This window comes from Marmota flaviventris, chromosome 11, assembly GCF_047511675.1.
Source record: "Marmota flaviventris isolate mMarFla1 chromosome 11, mMarFla1.hap1, whole genome shotgun sequence".
Classification (NCBI taxonomy): Eukaryota; Metazoa; Chordata; class Mammalia; order Rodentia; family Sciuridae; genus Marmota; species Marmota flaviventris.
The window spans coordinates 95,163,850-95,182,470 of NC_092508.1; positions in this window are offsets into that span (position 1 = coordinate 95,163,850).

An 18,621-nucleotide genomic window follows, 5' to 3' on the forward strand; every position below is an offset into this window, starting at 1 on the left:
ACCAAGTAGGTGCCACAGGGGCTCTGACAGGTACTTCAGCATCGTCATCTATAAAATGGGGACAATAGCAAATAAGATGATAAGAAAGGCTTTTATGGGCTGCCCTATGAGAATGTTTTGAACATGTTTACTGTACATACCAGAGTACCAGCACAATTTCTAGCAGGCTGAATAGTGAATCGTTGAAATTGTTTGGTTCCTTTCCCCTTCCTCCCATGCTGGTGGGACGGGTCCTGATGTCTTTCCTGAGCTTGATTCTCTTGAATTTGGGGCAGGGGTGATGCAGGACTTGGACAACCCAGGAGGGGTGCATATTGCATGGAGGTTGTGCACTACTCCCAACACATCATCTGGGAGAGGCCCCACATAGAGAATCCCGCTGCCAGGGGAAAACTAAAGGCTATCCAGAGCAACCTTGAAGACCAGGAGGGCAAACCCAGGGCTATCTGAGAGGCTCTATGTAGAAAGTGACTTCACCTCTAAGCAGAGGGCCACTCTGTCTCTGCAGTGTGGGCACACTCTGCCCTCAGAGATTATTCTTACTGTTCTCTGAGTCACATTTATGAAGTTAAGGTCCAATCAGCTGAGGGGCAGATTTCTTAGAAAGGTCTTTCTTAATTTGAGTCCCTAATTGCCATGCACTCATGTGTGTCTATGTGCAACATGTGTGTGTGCATGTGTGTTTGAACATGCACAGTTAACAGGTATTACAATGTGAAATGTGCATAACCCCCGAATAGCTATTCCACAGAAATTTGTTCCTCAAAAATACCTGTGCAAGTGTGTAAATAAATGTACCAGGGTGTTCACTGGGGAACTGTAACCATGCATTTACTATGTTATGCACACTGAAATTGGACTATTCAAACAAAACTCAAATGACCATTGGGCCAAGTGTTATAGTGATTCTTAAGTCAGATGACAGGTCAGATGCATCATTGACAGATCAAAGGGAATTCCATTTATGAGCACTTGAGTTGCTCTGCTGCAGAAAGGGAGGGAACCTAACTTCTGCTTTCCTGTCTGTGTCTTCTCAGATTCTCCTTCTTCATCCCACCTTTCCTTACAGAGATGAAGATAGACCTCAGCAGGCACCAGGAGCCTTCAAGTTGGCCTGGGGTGTTCAGATGATCAGAATGCTGCAGAAGAAGTGTCAGCATTGGGAACATGATTGGACAGTGAGTATCCAGGTCATGATCAAATCTCAGCTTGTGGAAAGCTCTGGAGAAGCATCAGGACCTTCTCCAAGGTGGCCAGTTCCCTAGTGTGTGTGTGGGGGTCATTTTTCCCTGGGTTCCTCTGGAAGTGGTGAATGTTCCAGGCTGACCTCAGATAGTACTGGGAGCTCTGAAGGGCAGCTGTGTCTGTTCCCCCAAGACACTCGGCCCCTTGGGGCTGGGGATGTAGCTCAAGCGGTAGCGCGCTCGCCTGGCATGCATGCGTCCCGGGTTCGATCTTCAGCAGCACATACAAACAAAGATGTTGTGTCCGTTGAAAACTAATAAATAAATATTGAAATTCTCTCTCTCTCTCTCTCTCTCTCTTAAAAAAAAAAGACACTCAGTCCCTTTTCCTGAGTCTTGCAGAGACTTTCTGTTGGACTCTTTTTGTTCTTTAATCAAGCTTCGGCCTGTCCAGTGTGATCTCAGATATTGGACCCATGCACAACTGTGACTGTACCATGGTTCTCTCAGGAAACAGTGAGCCTTCTTTTTGCCCCCTACCAGGCAAGAGGTCTCCCTGAACATTTGAAGAGAACACAACTAAATATAAAAAGAGTGGTCAGCAGCAAGCTTGGCTATTTTATGGGGTCTTTCACTAGCTTCAAGGAAAGGAGCTCACTGACTCTGAGGCATTTTCAGGTTGTAGCCTCTCTCTTTCTCTGGTGGTCAGGTCATCTGGAATGGACCTCCTAGCCTGTGGCCCACTGGTCCAGCATCACGGCATTAATAAAAGAGGGGGATAATTGATAGAATACTGTGGATACCAGTCAGAAATGTCTGCATGGCTGTCACTTCTTGTTTTGGAGAAATCTGTACAAAATCAATAATGTTTATTAGTACACACTGACTATGTCACACTATCCTTCCTTGTACAGTTGCCCTGCAGGTCCCCAGCAGAGGCATTGGACATGCCTGCAGCCAAGCAGCTGGAAGCTGATCATTTCAATAGGAGTCCTGCCTATGCTCCTCTCTGCTCAGCACTGCTCAGTTGTGGTTGTGCATCATGAGAGGAGGTCACCCAGCACAGCCTGGGGGAGAAGCAATGCCAACATACCCACATCCCCCACCCCGCCAGGCTTTCACTTTTACCTAAACCACCCCATGTTTTCACAGTTGTCCTTCTCTTTGTAGACTAGCCCCTCTGCAGCTGTTCCTTCAGGGCAGGGGCCAGTCGCCCTCCACTGACTGCATGGGCTTTAAGGTCATGGATTGGAATAAATCATTGCAGAAAGAAAGCCCTCCTCTCACTAGGGGGAGATGTCAGTGGGGGTGTTATGGGATGAATCCTGTCCCTCAAACTCATTTGTTAAAGTTCTGACCCTCAGTACTTTACAATGTGACTGCAGTTGGAGATAGGACCTTTCCTATCTCCAAAGTGATGGTTAAAACTAGGCCATTAGAGTGAGCTCTACTCCAACGTGACTGGAGTCCTTATAGGAAGAAGAGGCATCAGGGGTACACACACTTAGAGGGAAGACCATATGAGGACACAGCAAAAAGACAGTCATCTAATGTCAATGAGGAAGGTCAGGGGGAGAAATCAACCCTGCGCACACCTTGGTCTCTGGACTCCACAACTGTGAGAAAATGAATTCTTGATTTAAGTCACCCACTCTGTGGTACTCTGTTATGACAGTCTTAGCAGACAAATACAGAAGTGGAGATGAAGGTGGAGGTAGCCCAAAAGAGCTTGCATATCGTGAAGGCAACAACGGTTTGTGCAAATCCCATGTGGATTTGGCCATGAGGTCATAGTTAATGGACCTAGTACTCAAGAATCCGTCCCACTTACAACTCCTACCCCATGCCATCACACAGATTTTCTTATATTGCGATGTACAAACATTTCGTGCCTCCTCATTACCCTTTGGTGCATGACAGACAGTTATTAGTCATTCACATTCAGCCTTCAAGAAACTGAGGTTTCAAGATCATATGAGCTTCTTATTAGACCCCATATTATTATTAGACCCCATAGCCATTCTTCCAGGTCACTCTATGAGAAAAGTACTTCTAAGCTCCATATTGGAGCTTGTTTGTTGCAGCCTTGCCACTTTGATTTTGTCCTGATAGGAGAAAAGCCAAGCCCGAGACAGATGGATAGCCACTTTCCTCGTCTTGGCAGCTGCTTTGACAATTCAAAGTGGTAAGAGCTTTTAAGAAGTTCACTGAGGTTAAGTGTTAGCAAGCCAGGCTAGAGCTGGGAAACTTGGCCCGGAAGTCATTTCCCTGTCAAACAGTGGGTGGGAGTGAAGACCACTGGACGGCAAGTAAGGCAGAAGTGACCAGGACTGTAGTATCATACCATGTTGTTCCAGTGACTCGTGAGAAAAACTCCATCCTCCTCCTCTACAGTGTCCAGAAACTTGTGTGTGACTCGCCAGTGTGGAGAGAAATTGTGCATCCATGTGTGTTGTATTTTGTGTCATGAGTAGCGGAAACTCTAAGAAGTTCATGACTAGATGTGTAGGGTTACTCTAAAGGTCAACCAGTCTCATGGAAGCTGCAACGGTAATTCTACAAGCTCCCTCCTCTTGGCATTCCCCCCGCCCCCCAATCCTACAATGTAAAGATACTTGTTCACTCAACCATCACAGCCCCAGGCCTCAGCCTAAGCTTGTCCATGCGCTATACTTTGCATGCTCAATGTCCCCCAAAGACTCATCTGTTGAGCCTTGGTCCCAAGGTGACCCTAGTAGGAGGTGGGGGAATCTAACAGGAGGCCTTAGGTCACTAAGGTCTGCGGGTCCCCGTCTTTCTCTTTTAGCTTCCTGATCATGAGGTGAGCCATTTGGCTCCACCACATCCTCTCATCAAGTGCTGCATTGTCCCAAGTCTAAAATAATGGGACAAATCAATCATGGACTGGAACCTCCAAAACTGAGCCAAAACAACACTTTTCTTTTCCAAATTCATTATGTCAGTATTTCACTATAGTAACATACAGCCGACTTACAGCATGGGTAGTGCAATTGGTTTCCATGGATCTGTATCTTTTCCCCAGGGGTAAAATTCTCCTCAGAAGACCTCCTATGTTTTGTTAATCTAGTAGCTCTGCTGGTTTAACCGTCATTTCATAAACCTTCACACAGTGTTCTCTCTACTACTGTGTCCTCAACCGAGTAATGGCCAGGACATATTTTCTGATCCAGTTCCCTGCTCTGACCAGTTGGCAGCTGTTTAGAGTGGTTCCACATTCTAGTGGACCCTGACAGAGTGCTGGGCTTTGGAGGGCATGGGTAGAGGCAGCAAGAGCAAAGGATTCCTGTGTGTGTGTGTGTGTGTGTGTGTGTCCAGAGCTCTCTGCTAGGACCTTTCAAGGTGAGGACAGGTTCTTCGGCAATCACTTGAATCACAGAGGACACCTGGGTCAAGCTTCACAGGTGAGTGAATAGATGCCACTGGAGCATAGAGCATGGCGGGGGCACCACCCAACACCTACTCACAGTATGGGTGCACTGTTTGGGAACAACCTTTTAATGATTCAAACTCATTCCCTGTGAAGCTCAATAATTCAAACATATTTTATCTAAAAAAGGAAAATGTGCAAATATTAGATAAGGGTCTGAATTAGGAACAGGGAGAATTCTCTATTTTCTCTCTAAAATTACCAATATAAATGATCCTTTTTATATTACAAACTAGCGTGGACCCCTAGCAACTTAATTGCCTGTTTGTTATCACAAAGCGATGCCCATGACTGCTGGAACCGCAGCTTTTAATTGGGGAGAGAAAATCCAACAGCTCCTGGGTTGAGCTGCACATGTGAAAATTCCTGTCGCCCTTCAGCAACCGTGTCTCGACCCTTTAGCCTGGGACTGGGCCATTCAGGGTTCAGCCCTCACCTTCTTCCCCAGCTGGGCCAGTGTCTGTCTGCTGGCCACACAGGATGCACGGTGAATCCTCTCAGATTTCAGCTCTGACTCCCTTCTGGAGGGCTCCTTTAGGTGTCTCAATGCCTCCTGCTGCTTTTCTGGACTTTTCTAGATTTCCCTCAGCTCCAGATACTTCCCTAAGAAAGTAGGATTGAGACAAAAGTGGGAAAAATGCAGGTCTTTGTAACCAAGCATCCTTAATTAATAAGCAAAATTGTGCAGCATCAATTAACCTGAATCTCCTGTTTCCAAGATGTGGAGCCACAATGTTCAGAGGTATTTTTAGGATAAAATTAAGTTATGATAATAAAGTCCTTTACCTGTCTCCTTTCTGTCTCCTTTTAGGTAGTTTTCATGTACACATACCTATCAAATCACTCATCCACACATTTATTCAACAAATTTATTTCATGTCTACTATTTGGAAGGCATGGTGCTAGTGGTTAAATTGATAATGAAATAATATGTGCTTTTTGGACAGGAATCCTGACTTTTTCTCCTCTTGCATTGTTACAGTACTAGCAGTGCCTCATCAGGTCTTGCCGTCCAGGTGACTGTAGTTAGGCTGGGCTCTTTGTTCTATATAATTGCCTCCCTGTACCTGCCTCTTAGACACAGCCTCTCCAGCCATACAGTTTTGAGAAGCATCAGTTCTTACTTAATATTGACCTTTGTAATGTGGGTTTGCATGATTAATCCTTCAGGCATGCTTGTTTTTCACTAGAATAAATGCGAGCCCCTGACCTTGTGGGTTTATCGTCCAGCTATTCCCAAAAAGGTCTGGGCTGGGTTTCTGGTGAATAGACGGAGGTGACAGGTAGTCCCTGGGTTAGTCAGCTGTCCATCACTTATAACAAAATACCTGAGATAATCTAGAGAAGGATAGGTCTATTTTGATTCACTATTTCAGAGGTTTCAGACCATGGTTTGTTGGCTCCACTGCTTTTGGGTCTGTGGCAAGGTAGACTACATGAGTTGGAGCAACACAAATCACCCAGTGGTGGCCAGGAAGGAGAGAGAGAGAGAGAGAGAGAGAGAGAGAGAGAGAGAGAGAGAGAGAGAGAGAGATCTCCAGGGTCCCAAAATCCCCTTCAAAGGCACATTCTCTTAACTTCCATCCACTAGGCCCCATGTCTCAAAGGTTCTGTCACCTACCAACAGTGCCATATGCTGATGAATGAGCCTTCAACACACAGACATTTGCAGGGTCATTCAAGGTCCAAATTGTTGAAGTCCCTCACTTGAGGTTTTTCTACTCATTCCCTCACTGGGAATTCCCTCACTGGACAAACATTTGTAGATTTTTCGTAAGTCAGTGTTGAAAGGTAAACTCATAGTTTGGTTATAAAGGCCTGGGCTCCTGTGGCCTTCACACTCCCTCCTTTGACGATGACTTGTATGTGGGACACGTGTGCACAACTCACTGTAAATTCTGCAACTGTCTGTGGAGGAGACTGTGGTCATGCTGCCTATGTGACCTTCCGTGTAAACTTTCCCTGACTCGGTTTACCTACAAAGGGTGAATGATCTGTGCTTTCCTCTACTCAAACGTGCGGCTTTTTCCTGGTGACTTGTTTAGTCCAAAGACAGTCTTCCATATATTTCTTGAGAAACCTTAAGTTTTGCTTTCTCCATGTAAATTTGACTCTTAGCAATTGTCCCAATACCATCATCTAGTGGGTCCCCTTTTCCATTGATTTATAATGAAACCTGTGGTCACACATTGAGTTCGTATACACGCGCAGATTAATTTTTGGCCTATTTTATTTCATTTTTTTTCTACACTTGCAGTAATAAGTTGTTTTAATTACTCTAGTTTGATAATAAATCTCAAATCTAATAAAAATATCTCTTTCTTATTCTTTTGCCAAAATTATCTTTGTTTTTCTGGGCCTTTACCTTGTTATATAAATATTAGAATTGGCTGAAAATTTTCAGGAAAAACTGTTGGGATTTAGATTAGATTCATAATGAAATTTTAGATTAGTTTTGGGAAAATTGTTATTTTTAAACTATTGAGTCTTATTAGATGATAGTATGAAACTGCTCTCCATTTATTCAGTTCTTTGTTATAACTTTCAATTAAGTTTTAACTTTCATGCATAGAGATCTTGCCTCTATTTATTGCGAAGTATTCTTCTATAATACATTTTACTTATTTTCATAACCAGAATATTATATTTTATTGCCCATTCTAATTAGTTATTGCTAATACACAAAAACGTTATTAATTTTGATATGCCCATTTTTTATCCAACCATTTGCTCTAACTAGTTCTAATTAGTGTATCTAAATTTCTTGGGTTTTGTAAGTAAGCAATCATAATGTCTCTGACCTCTATTTTGTCATAACTGATTTGTTGTGGTTATTATGGCTCCTGCATCAAGGAGAAAATTTTTAATTATTCACCATTATTTCAACTGTTCTTATAGATATTCTTTATCAATTTAAAAAAATTTCTCATATTACTTAATCTGATTGTTTTTAAACTGTGGATAGTGATAAACTTGACTTATGCTCTTTAGTATCTATTGGTACAATTCAAATATTTTTCTTTTAATATATTAGATTTTCCTTTGACCCACTTAAATTACCATTTATTGGATATAAAGGAAACACATTTTAACATTTCTGAAATTGAGATGTGCTGTACAATCCATATCTTTGCAGTGTTAGGGTCTTGTTCAGTTTCTTTCAGCAATGTTTTGCAGTTTCCAGTGAATAAGACTGTTTTGTTGAATATCATTATTTCTATGTTATTGTACATGGGGATTCTTTTTTTATTTTCAGTTTTGGATTTTTCATTGCAAACATATAGAAGGGACTTGTACTTCAAACCTTCTGAATTAATTTATTAGCACATCTTTTAAGGGGAGATTCTTTTGGTCTGTATAATTTCATGTCATTTGCAAACAGAAATAGCTCTATTTTTTTCTTTTATATTCTTGATGCCTTTATTTTATTTTCTGGATCAATCAGCCTGCTTAGACTATTCAGTACCTTGTTGAATAGAAGTGGTCAGAGTGGGCCACTTGAATTTAGCAGAAAAATCTTCATCTATTACCTGTGAGACTTATATTTGCTGTTTTTTTTCTTTCATAGATGCCCCTTTCTGGATTATGGAAATACCCTTCTATTCCTAGTATTAGAGGGAATTTTTGTCTTTCTTTTTTAAATAAAAAGATGCTGGATTTTGTCAACTGCTTTTTCTATGTCTTTTGAGATGATTCTATTTTCCTTTCTTTGTTATTAATGTGGTGTATAATATTGATTGAATTTTGTATGTTGAACCAATCATGCCTTCTTGGGATAAATTCCAACCAGTGTTTGATTTTTTTATATGCTGCTGGATTCAGTTTGATAATATTTTTTCTAAGGATTTTAGTATCTAAATTCATAAGGAGTATTGCTCTAGTAATTGTCTTTTCCAGTGATTTCTTTGGCTGTTTTTTGCTATCTGAGTGACACTGACCACACAGAATGCATTAGGTTGTCTTCCTGTTTCTTCTGTTTTTGGAAGAATTTGTAAAGGATTTGTTAATTGTTCTGAAAACATTTGGTAGAAATCTTCAGTAAGGTCCACTGGTACTGGGCTTCTTTGTGGTTTAAAAATGATCTACTTATAATTGACCTTTTCATAATTTCTGAATTTGAGAGTTATGTTTTTTTCTAGGATTTCATCCTTTCAACCTTGATTAAATAAGTTGCAGTGATACAATGCTTCATAGAATTACCTTATGTAATGTTGGTAATGATGATCCCTCTTTCATTTCTGATTTATAATTTTGTTTTCCTATTTTCCTTAGCCAGTTTAACTAAAGTTTTGTCAGTTTATTCATATTTTTCAGAGACTTACTCATTGTTTTGTTGCTTTATATATTTCGACCGTCTTTTGTAAAGTTTAAACTTACAAAAATCATGAATTGTTAGGTCTTGGAAAATGAATACTTTCTCATTTAATGCTCCACTTAATTGTAATAATTTTCTTGTTCTGAAATCTGACTTGTCTAAAATTAGCATATCTACTTTAACTTTCTTTTACCATTGTTCACATGGCATGTCTTTCTCCATTGCTGAGAGCCACAGCTGAGTCAGAATGGCCCCTGGCATTTTGCCAATAGTATTGGTTGAGAGGTGATGCCAGTGAGCCATTAAGATGATGACTTTTGAGTTCTCGCGGAGTTCCCGTTGAGTTCTGGTTGAGCTCTCGCGGGGATTCCTGAAGAGTTCGCGTTGGTTGGTGAAGTTCTGGAGGAGGGATTTCCGGTTGGGGGTGTCCTGGAAGAAGGCCGTGTGCATGGCGTTAACAGGAGTTTGGTAATAAAGTTTGTTCCTGCTCCAAATATATTCACTGATGGGTCAAATAATGGTACAGCAGCAGTAGTTACCCATGATCAAACTTTTACATTTTTAGTACCCAAACAATCAGCTCAAAAGGTAGAGCTTAATGCAGTATTACAAGCTTTTGTGATGTTTAAAGATTCTGTATTTAATTTATTTTCTGATAGTCAGTATATAGTTAATGCTATAGTATCCCTTGAAGATGCTGGTAGGATTTCCCCTTCCTCTACTGTTTTCTCTTTGCTTTCCACTATACAAAGTCTAATCTGGGACAGAAAAGATCCATTCTTTATAGGACATATCAGGGCACATGCAGGATTGCCTGGAGCCCTTAGTTTGGGCAATGATTTAGCAGATAAAACTACACATGACATACATATTTTCTCTAAACTAGAAGAAGCTACAAATTTTCATAAAAGGTTCCATGTCAATGCTAATACTTTACAAAAGCGTTTTAAAATAACTAAGGAACAAGCTAGACAAATAATAAAACAATGTCAAAATTGTATGACCTTTTTACCACAAGTTAATCTTGGAGTCAATCCTAGAGGACTGATACCTAACCATATTTGGCAGATGGACATCATAAACTTGCCAGAATTTGGAAAATTAAAATATTTGCATGTTACAGTTGATACTTCTTCTGGATTTTTGATGGGCTCCTTTCATGCCGGAGAAAAAACTAAAGATATTATAGCTCATTGCTTACAAAATTTTGCCACTGTAGGCATTCCAAAACAGTTAAAAACAGATAATGGTCCTGGTTATACTTCTACCTCTTTTAAACAATTTTGCTCATCATTTGGCATTACTCATATAACAGGAATCCCATACAATCCACAGGGACAAGGCATAGTTGAAAGAGCTCATCAAACTATTAAAATGTACTTATTAAAGCAAAAAGAGGGAATTGGAAAGGGGTATATATATCCCCCAAAGATAAACTTAAAATAACCCTTTTTACCCTAAACTTTTTAAATTTGGATTCATCAGGGCTTAGTGCTGCGGAAAGACATATGTATCCAAAAAATGTACATAAGCCCAAGGTACTTTGGAAGGATATTTTAACAGGACAATGGAAAGGTCCTGACCCAGTGATTGTCTGGAGTCGGGGTTCTGTTTGTGTGTTTCCACAGGGAGAACAGCAGCTGATTTGGATTCCAGAAAGACTAAACAAAGTGATTTCTACAGACCAAAAAGAAGATGATTTGACTCAAATCCATAACAGCTGATATCCAGAGCTCCAGCTTGGCTATTCTTACATCTGCAACAGTGGTTCTTCCACACCTGGAGGCTAATGAATAATGAACACATTAAAGCCTATTTCAAATGTAAAAAACCTTTAGGCTTGCTTGAGGGAATACCTTCAGACCCATTATGCAAGTTACAGGAAAAAGGATGGGATATCCAAAAAAGAGTCAAACCCAGGTGGTAACCAGGATGTCTTTTTTCAATATCTATTTTATTTTATTATTGCCCTTTCCCACATCATAAAGTTCTATTTTATTTTTTGAGTTCATACAGACCTAGGTTAATGTTTTTCTGATCAGTTTTATTTTTTGACTGTGGAGTTTTTAAACATTGCAATGGAGATTTCATCTGTGTAAAGCTACAAGGCCTTTACTATTGTCTTATGTGTTGTATGTTATATGTGCACACTTGTGTTTTGTGTTGTATGTCTGTATGTGCGTATGTCCATATATCATATATGAGGAGCGTTCATGAAAAAATAGATCCAAATATTTTTATTATTCACATGATTTAAATGGTTTAATTTAAATTGGGTAAACAGCTGTTGAGGATTGTTTTAATATGTGAACAAATAAGGAGGTTAACAGATCTGTTTGTTTACTTTCACCTTTACTTTTCATTATATTTAATAATTCTGTTCAGGATAATGTAAATTGTTCAGAAAATTGTTTTCTTAGTACCTGTTGGAATGTTACATAATTTCTTTTTAGCCATCATTGCCAGAATTCCTATCTTCCTCCCAGTGCCGATGAAGACAAAGATAAAACCAAACTACAGCTTCTTCGATAGCTATCACAGTAAACTGTATGAACTTATGCATCAATGAATAATAACTCAACAAGTAATGCTCAATCAAGGAGTCAATTTACTTTGGGAGGAAATGAACATATTGATGGATTCCTCTGCTTTGAACTGCTTGCAGAACTTGCCTGGACTATGTATCACTTGTATGCACTGTGAACTATCTGTGGGTGCAGCGAATTGTGGTAGTGCTGGGGTATCTTTGCTTATGTTGTCACCGGTGGTACAATTTTTCCAAAGGAGCCATCATTTGGCTTGGTGTCGTGGCATTCTGCATCCTCCTCCCTTCTGCTAGTGATGGTCTAAAATTGGGGGGCCAACAGAGGTGAGGCAAAGAACCTCACCCCTCCACTGGCACCAAGGCCAAATTTGGGGGCCAACAGAGGTGAGGCAAAGAACCTCACCCCCAACTGGCAAAGGCCAAATTTGGGGGCCAACAGAGGTGAGGCAGAGAACCTCACCCCCCACTGGTGCATAGGCCTATCCACAAGTATGGCTGTATGCTGGACCGGTAGTCAGTGACGGGTATGATCCAATTGCAGTGGTACCAACCTAAGACAGGAGGCTGACGCTTTGAGGTCAGCTCATATGATGACGGGTAAGAACCATATGTAGTATTGGACAACATAACAGGCACGGTCCCTAAGTCACATTGCTTGTTGTTTAATTAAACAGAAGGGGGGAGATGCTGAGAGCCACAGCCGAGTCGGAATGGCCCCTGGCATTTTGCCAATAGTATTGGTTGAGAGGTGATGCCAGCAAGCCATTAAGATGATAACTTTTGAATTCTCGCGGAGTTCCCGTTGAGTTCTGGTTGAGCTCTTGCGGGGATTCCTGAAGAGTTCGCGTTGGTAGGTGAAGTTCCAGAGGAGGGATTTCCGGTTGGGGGTGTCCCGGAAGAAGGCCAAGTGCGTGGCCTTTGCGGGAGTTCGGAAATAAAGTTTGTTCCTGTTTCAGTGGCTCTTGATTTGTGCCCAGCCAGACTGCGGCACTCCATCTCTTTACTTTTAACTTATCTGTGTCTTTATATGTAAAATAAGGATTTTCCCCCATGTTTTTATTCGTGCTTTATAGTTGTACATATAGAGGGAATTCATTTTTTCATATTTATACATACACACAATATAAGTTAGCTAATATCATTCCCCAGTATTTCCCCTACCCCCCATTCTTTTCCTTTCCTTTACTCAATTCCCTTCAATTTTCATGAGATCTACCCCCCATCTCTTTTCCTTTTTCCTCTCTAGCTTCCCAATATGAGAAAAAAATTATGACCTTTGATTTTCTGTTTGTCTTATTTCCTTAACACAATGCTCTTTAGTTCCATCTATTTTCCTGTGAATGACATAATTGCATTCTGCTTATGGTTGAATAAAACTCCATTGTGTATATATAGTACATTTTCTTTATCCATTCATCCACTGATGAACACCTAGGCTGATTCCAAAGGTTGATTATTGTGAATTATGTTGCTATAAACATGTGTTTCCATGTTACCACTATAGTAAGATAACTTTAATTCTGAAGGGTAAATACTGAGGAGAGGTATAGCAGGGTCATGTGTGGTTTTATTCTTATGAAGAACTTCCATTAAAGTAAGATTTTTGTAGATAACAAAGAGTTGGTAAAGTTCTTTCTGTCAAAATTTTTCAATTTGTGTATTTATGCCATTCGTATTTAAAGTAGTTAATGTCTTTCATGTTTATAACAATTTACTATTTTTAAAATTTTTTAATTGTTATACATAACAGTAGAGTATATGTTGACATATTTATACAAACATGGAGTACATCTTATTCTAATTAGAATCTGTCTTGTGGTTGTACGTGATGTAGAGATTCACTGTAGTGTATTCATATATGCACATAGGAAAATTATGTCAGAATCATTCCACTGTCTTTCCTACACTTATTCTTCCCTCTATTTCTTTTCTCTTAATTTTTAGTGTCATATATAATTCCATTTTCTCTCTTAGCTATCAATGATAAATCTTTTAAGAATCATTTTAATGGTTTCCTTAGAATTTGCAATATACATTTAGAGCTAATTTAAACCTACTTTATATAACCCTCTACTCTTTCATGGCCGGTGCAAGTAACAGAATAGACCTTCCTGTCTCTTACAACACTGCTGCTATTCATTTTTCCATATGCAATGCTATGAATTGAATTTTAGCTTCCCCAAAGGGATATGTTGAAGTCCTAACCCCCAGTACTGACAATGCAACCTCACTTAGAGGAATTAGTTCAGAAGCAGTCATACTGGAGTGGGGTGGACTTCTTATACATGACTGGTACCCTTATAAGAAGATGGCCATGTGAAGACAGAGACATGGGGAATGACATAGGATGCCACGTTAAGGATTAATTACAAGCAAAAGAATGCCAAAGACTCTGCCAAACCACCAGAGGCTAGGAAGGATTCCCCTACTATTTTCAGAAGGAGTAATTGCCTATGAATTCAGATTTCAACCTACAGAAATAGGAGACAATATATTTCTATTGCTTTATGCCACCCAATGTGTGGAACTTTATTATGATAGCCTAGGAAACTATTAGATGTGATAATTACATAATACATTGTTACTATTATAACTCTTAACAGATAAGTATTTTCTAAATTAAGTTAAGGAAAATATATAATTCTGTTTTTTAAATATATTCTCTTTCTGATGTTCTGATGTTTTTTTTTTTCCTTTTTGTTTAAAACAGATTTTATCTTTAGAGTTATTTTAGGTCACAGAAATGTTAAGTAGAAGGTTCAGAAATGCCCTATGTGGCCTCTGCCCCCAAAACACACAAACCCTCTCAACATCCCCCACCAGAGGTACAGGTACATTTGTTAACATTGATGAAACTTTCCCGACACCTTATTGTCACTCAAGTTTCATGGATTCCATTAGGGTTCTCTTGGTGCTGAATAACCCATAGCTTTGGACAAGTGTATGTTGATGTACATGCATAACCAAAATATTGCCCAAAGTAGTTTCACTGCCCTAAAAGCCCCCCTGTGCTCTACCTGTTCACCTCTCCTTCCACCTGGCAAACACTGTGATCATTTTTTACTACCTCCAACCTTTTTGCCCTTTATAGAATATCATATGGTGGAAATCATAGAACATGAAGCTGTGTCAAACTGGCTTCTCTCACTTAGTAACATTCATTTAAGCTTCCTCCATGTCTTTCTATGGTTTAATAGCTCATTTCTTTTTCATACTAAATAATTCTCTTTTGGATGTATCATGCTTTATAAAGGACATTTGGCTGCTTCCAGGTTTTGGCAGTTATATGTAAAACTGCTATAAATGTGCATGTGCAAGTGTTGTGAAGATCTGAGATTTCAACTCATTTGGGTAAATACCAAGGAGCATGATTGTTGTTTAGTTTTGTAAGAAACAGACAAACTGTTTTACAAAATGACTGTAGCATTGTGAATTCCTGTCAGTAATGAATGAGAGTTCCTATGACTTCACATTTCCCAGTGTTTGGTGTCGCCAGTGTGGTGGATTTGATATATCTAAGAGGTGTGTGGTAATATTGCATTGTTGTTTTCATTTGCATTTCTTTGTGACATATGATGTGGAACATATTTCATATGCTTATTAATGGGTTGTATATATTCCTTGGTGAGGTATCTGTTTTTTATTCAATTTTTTTGGTATAGTTGATTTTGCTGTATATTTTGAAAAACATTCTTTTATCAAATGTGTCTTTTGCAAATATTTTCTTCCAGCCTAAAGCTTGTCTTTTCTCTTTCTTGATGATTTCTTTTATAGAGCAAAAAATTTAAATTTTAATGAAATCAAGTTTACTAATTCTTTTTCATGGATCATGCTTTTGGTGTTGTATCTAAAATGTCATCACTGTACCTGAAGACCTGTAGGTTTTCTTGTATGTTATTCTCTATGAATTTTGTAGTTTTGCATTTTACATTTAGGTTTATGATACATTTTGAGCTATTTTTTGTGAAATGTCTGTGTCTAGAGTAATTTTATTTATATTTGTATGTCCCATTGTTCCTGTGCCATTTGTTGAAAAGGTTATCTTTGCTCTATTATATTGTATTTTAATTTTTGCTCTGATGATAATATTATATCTTTAGACCATGTATGGTTTTGCCTAAAAAACTCAGCATGCTTTGAAGGATTTTGGTTTCTTTGAAAGCCAGATATAACATGTCTTCATCCCTTGGATTCCCTGGGACATTCATTCCATGATACTCCATGGGTACTAAAATCCACAAATGCTCAAGTATTCTATATAAAATGGCATAATATTTCCATATAACCTTTGCACATTTTTCCTGTACACTTTAAATCAACTCTAGATTGTACAAGGCAAATGTTATATAAACAGTTAAAATACTATATTGTTTAAGAAATTAAGACAAAAAATAAGTTGTACATGTTCAGTACACATGTAAATTTTTCCCCAGATACTTTTTAACTATGGCTCGTTGAATCCATGGATGGGGAACCAGACATGGGGAGGACTGACTGTATATGGTAATTATGATAATAATATCTGAGGTAAATAGGTTGGTAGGGGATATTTTATGTTAATTTGGTTAGGACTTTGTTCTTAATTTAGCTATAGTTGTCTTCTAAGGATCTTAATATCCCCACTGTCTTTGGTTTTGCTACCTTTGGATATTTTTTGTTTTTTCCCTTTGATTTTCCTGAAGGACTTTTCTTAATTAGTATCTATGAAATTATTTCAGCTGCAACACTGGATCCCTGTTAATGGTAAAAGGTGGAAATGGGGAAGCATCCAACCTCTTTGGGTTAAATAGTCATCTTTTAGCGTAACCTTGGGCTGAGACATTTACAAGCATTATTTAGCTTTTTCTTCTTCCTTCCTAGGTTAAAAAGCAAGACCAGATGGAGGCTCAAGTATGGCAAATGCCCTTATTTTAGTGGGACAAATCTCTGGTAATCTCTTTCTCCTAAAAAAGAGTAATCTGCAATAAAGTGTGCACTGATCATTTATCCAAATGGTTACCGTTTACCTCATCCTAGCAAGGTAATTTTTTTTGACTCTTTAATGAGAACCTAGTGGGGTTCCTGGAAGTAAAACTTATGGAAACCTATATGTAACCAACAATTAGTCAGTTACCATTTAAGTCTTTCTATTAGGATATAACCTCAGTGAATTTCAGCTCCTGGTGACCCCATCTTAGCTCTGAATCTCAGCACTCATAGTTCTTCCTGAAGTTGGGGGTTATGTCCTCTGCAATCTTAGTTTTCCGGTAGGTTCCAACATCATTGATTTTTAGCTTGTTCAGCTTCTTTCCTGTTATAAGGATGGGAAAGATAATATCCATTTTTTTTTTCATGCTGAATCTGAAACTGGAGATATCTAGTTTGTTTCTCATATAGACTTTATCTCAGAAGTTTGATATTTGTCTTTATTACATCTTCTAGATCTTATTATCGTCGTTGTTATTTTGGTACCAGAAGTGCTTAACCACTGAGCCATATCCCCAGACCATTTTTTATTTTTTTTATTTTGAGACAGGGTCTGGCTAAGTTGCTGAGGCTGGCTTTGAACTGCAATTCTCCTGCCTCAAACTCCTGAGCCACTGGGACTATAGGTGCATGCCACCAGGTCCAGCTTCAACTTATTTTTGAACATACATAGTATAGTTATAATAACTATTTACATATCATTGTTAGAACTAACATCTGGGTCAATGCTGAGTTGATTTAATTTGAATTGCTCCCCCCCCCACACACAATTTGGGCTTTTGATAATTAGATGGTAAATATTGAAAATTCATGTTGTTATATGCTGAGTGTTTTTATATTTCTATTTCTGTCCCAGAGCTTTGCTTGGGGATGCATCCACTATCTTGAAATAATTTGATTCTTTCAAGTTTTTCCTTTCCTATACTTTAGGTGGGTGCAGAGCAGTGCTCAGCCCAGGGATGAACATTACCCATTTCTGAGAGAGAACCTCCTGAGAACTCTACTTAATGATCCACATATCTACATATCTTACATATCATAGCCTGGCTTTTGGAAATGTCTTCTATTCTTGGCTCTGTGTTTGTGTTGGCTACCCCTCCTTCTAACTTTGGGGGTGGTTCTTTATCAGCTTCAGATTCCTCATGCTCATGTGCTAAGGAACCTCTGGTTCTCTCTGTACAGCTCTCTGCTCTAGCACACCATCATTCAAGATCTATCTGCCCGAGTCTCCCCTGGTCTCAGGTTCCTTCTTAACAACTCAGAGAATATAATGAGCTTTGCTAATTTTCTTCCCTTCTGTGCTAGGACCTGAAAATTATTGTCAATGTACTATTTCTTTTTTTCCCCATCTTTCTTTGCCATTCATACTTCTTTTTAAAAATTTCATTGGTGCATTACGATTATACATAATAGCAGGTGTTACCGTTCCTTGAAAACTGTCCATTTCATAAATTTGACCCACTTTTGTGGTTGTTTCAGTTGGATAATAGCATTTGATCCTTTTGGTTGGCAATATAATTTCTTTGATAGCATTTTCAGATAGAAATTTCTTGAATATTTGGTGGAATATGCTTGTAAAATTGAGCCTGTGACATCTTGTTAATTTTTAGTGGGTAGATTTAAAATTGCTTGTTAACTAATATAATTTCTTTCAAGGTTAGAAAAAAACTACTCAAGTGCTTCCACTTAATTTTAGTCTACTTATGATGCTTATTTTGAAAATAAGTGGTCGGGCTGGGGCTGGAGCTCAATGGCAGAGCACTTGCCTAGCATGTGAGAGGCACAGGATTTGATCCTCAGCACCACATAAAAAATAAATAAAATAAAGGCATGCCATCTAAAACTATATTAAAAAAATAAGTTGTTCACAGGGGAAGGGAGGGAGGAGGAAAAGGAGAGGCACTGGAGACTGAATTAGAACAAATTATATTCCATGCTTTTATAGTTATGTCAAAATGAATCCTAATATTCTGTATAACCAAAAGAACCAATAAAAATTGTAAAGCAAAAAAATAAATATAAGTTGTCTGTTTTTATACTTTAAAAATAAATTTGCATAGAGTAGTTAATCTATTACTGTGTTTTCAGTGTATGCATCTCCAATTCACATGGTATTGGAATAGCCCTCATGATATTGAGGTAGGACATTTGGGAAGTGAGTAAG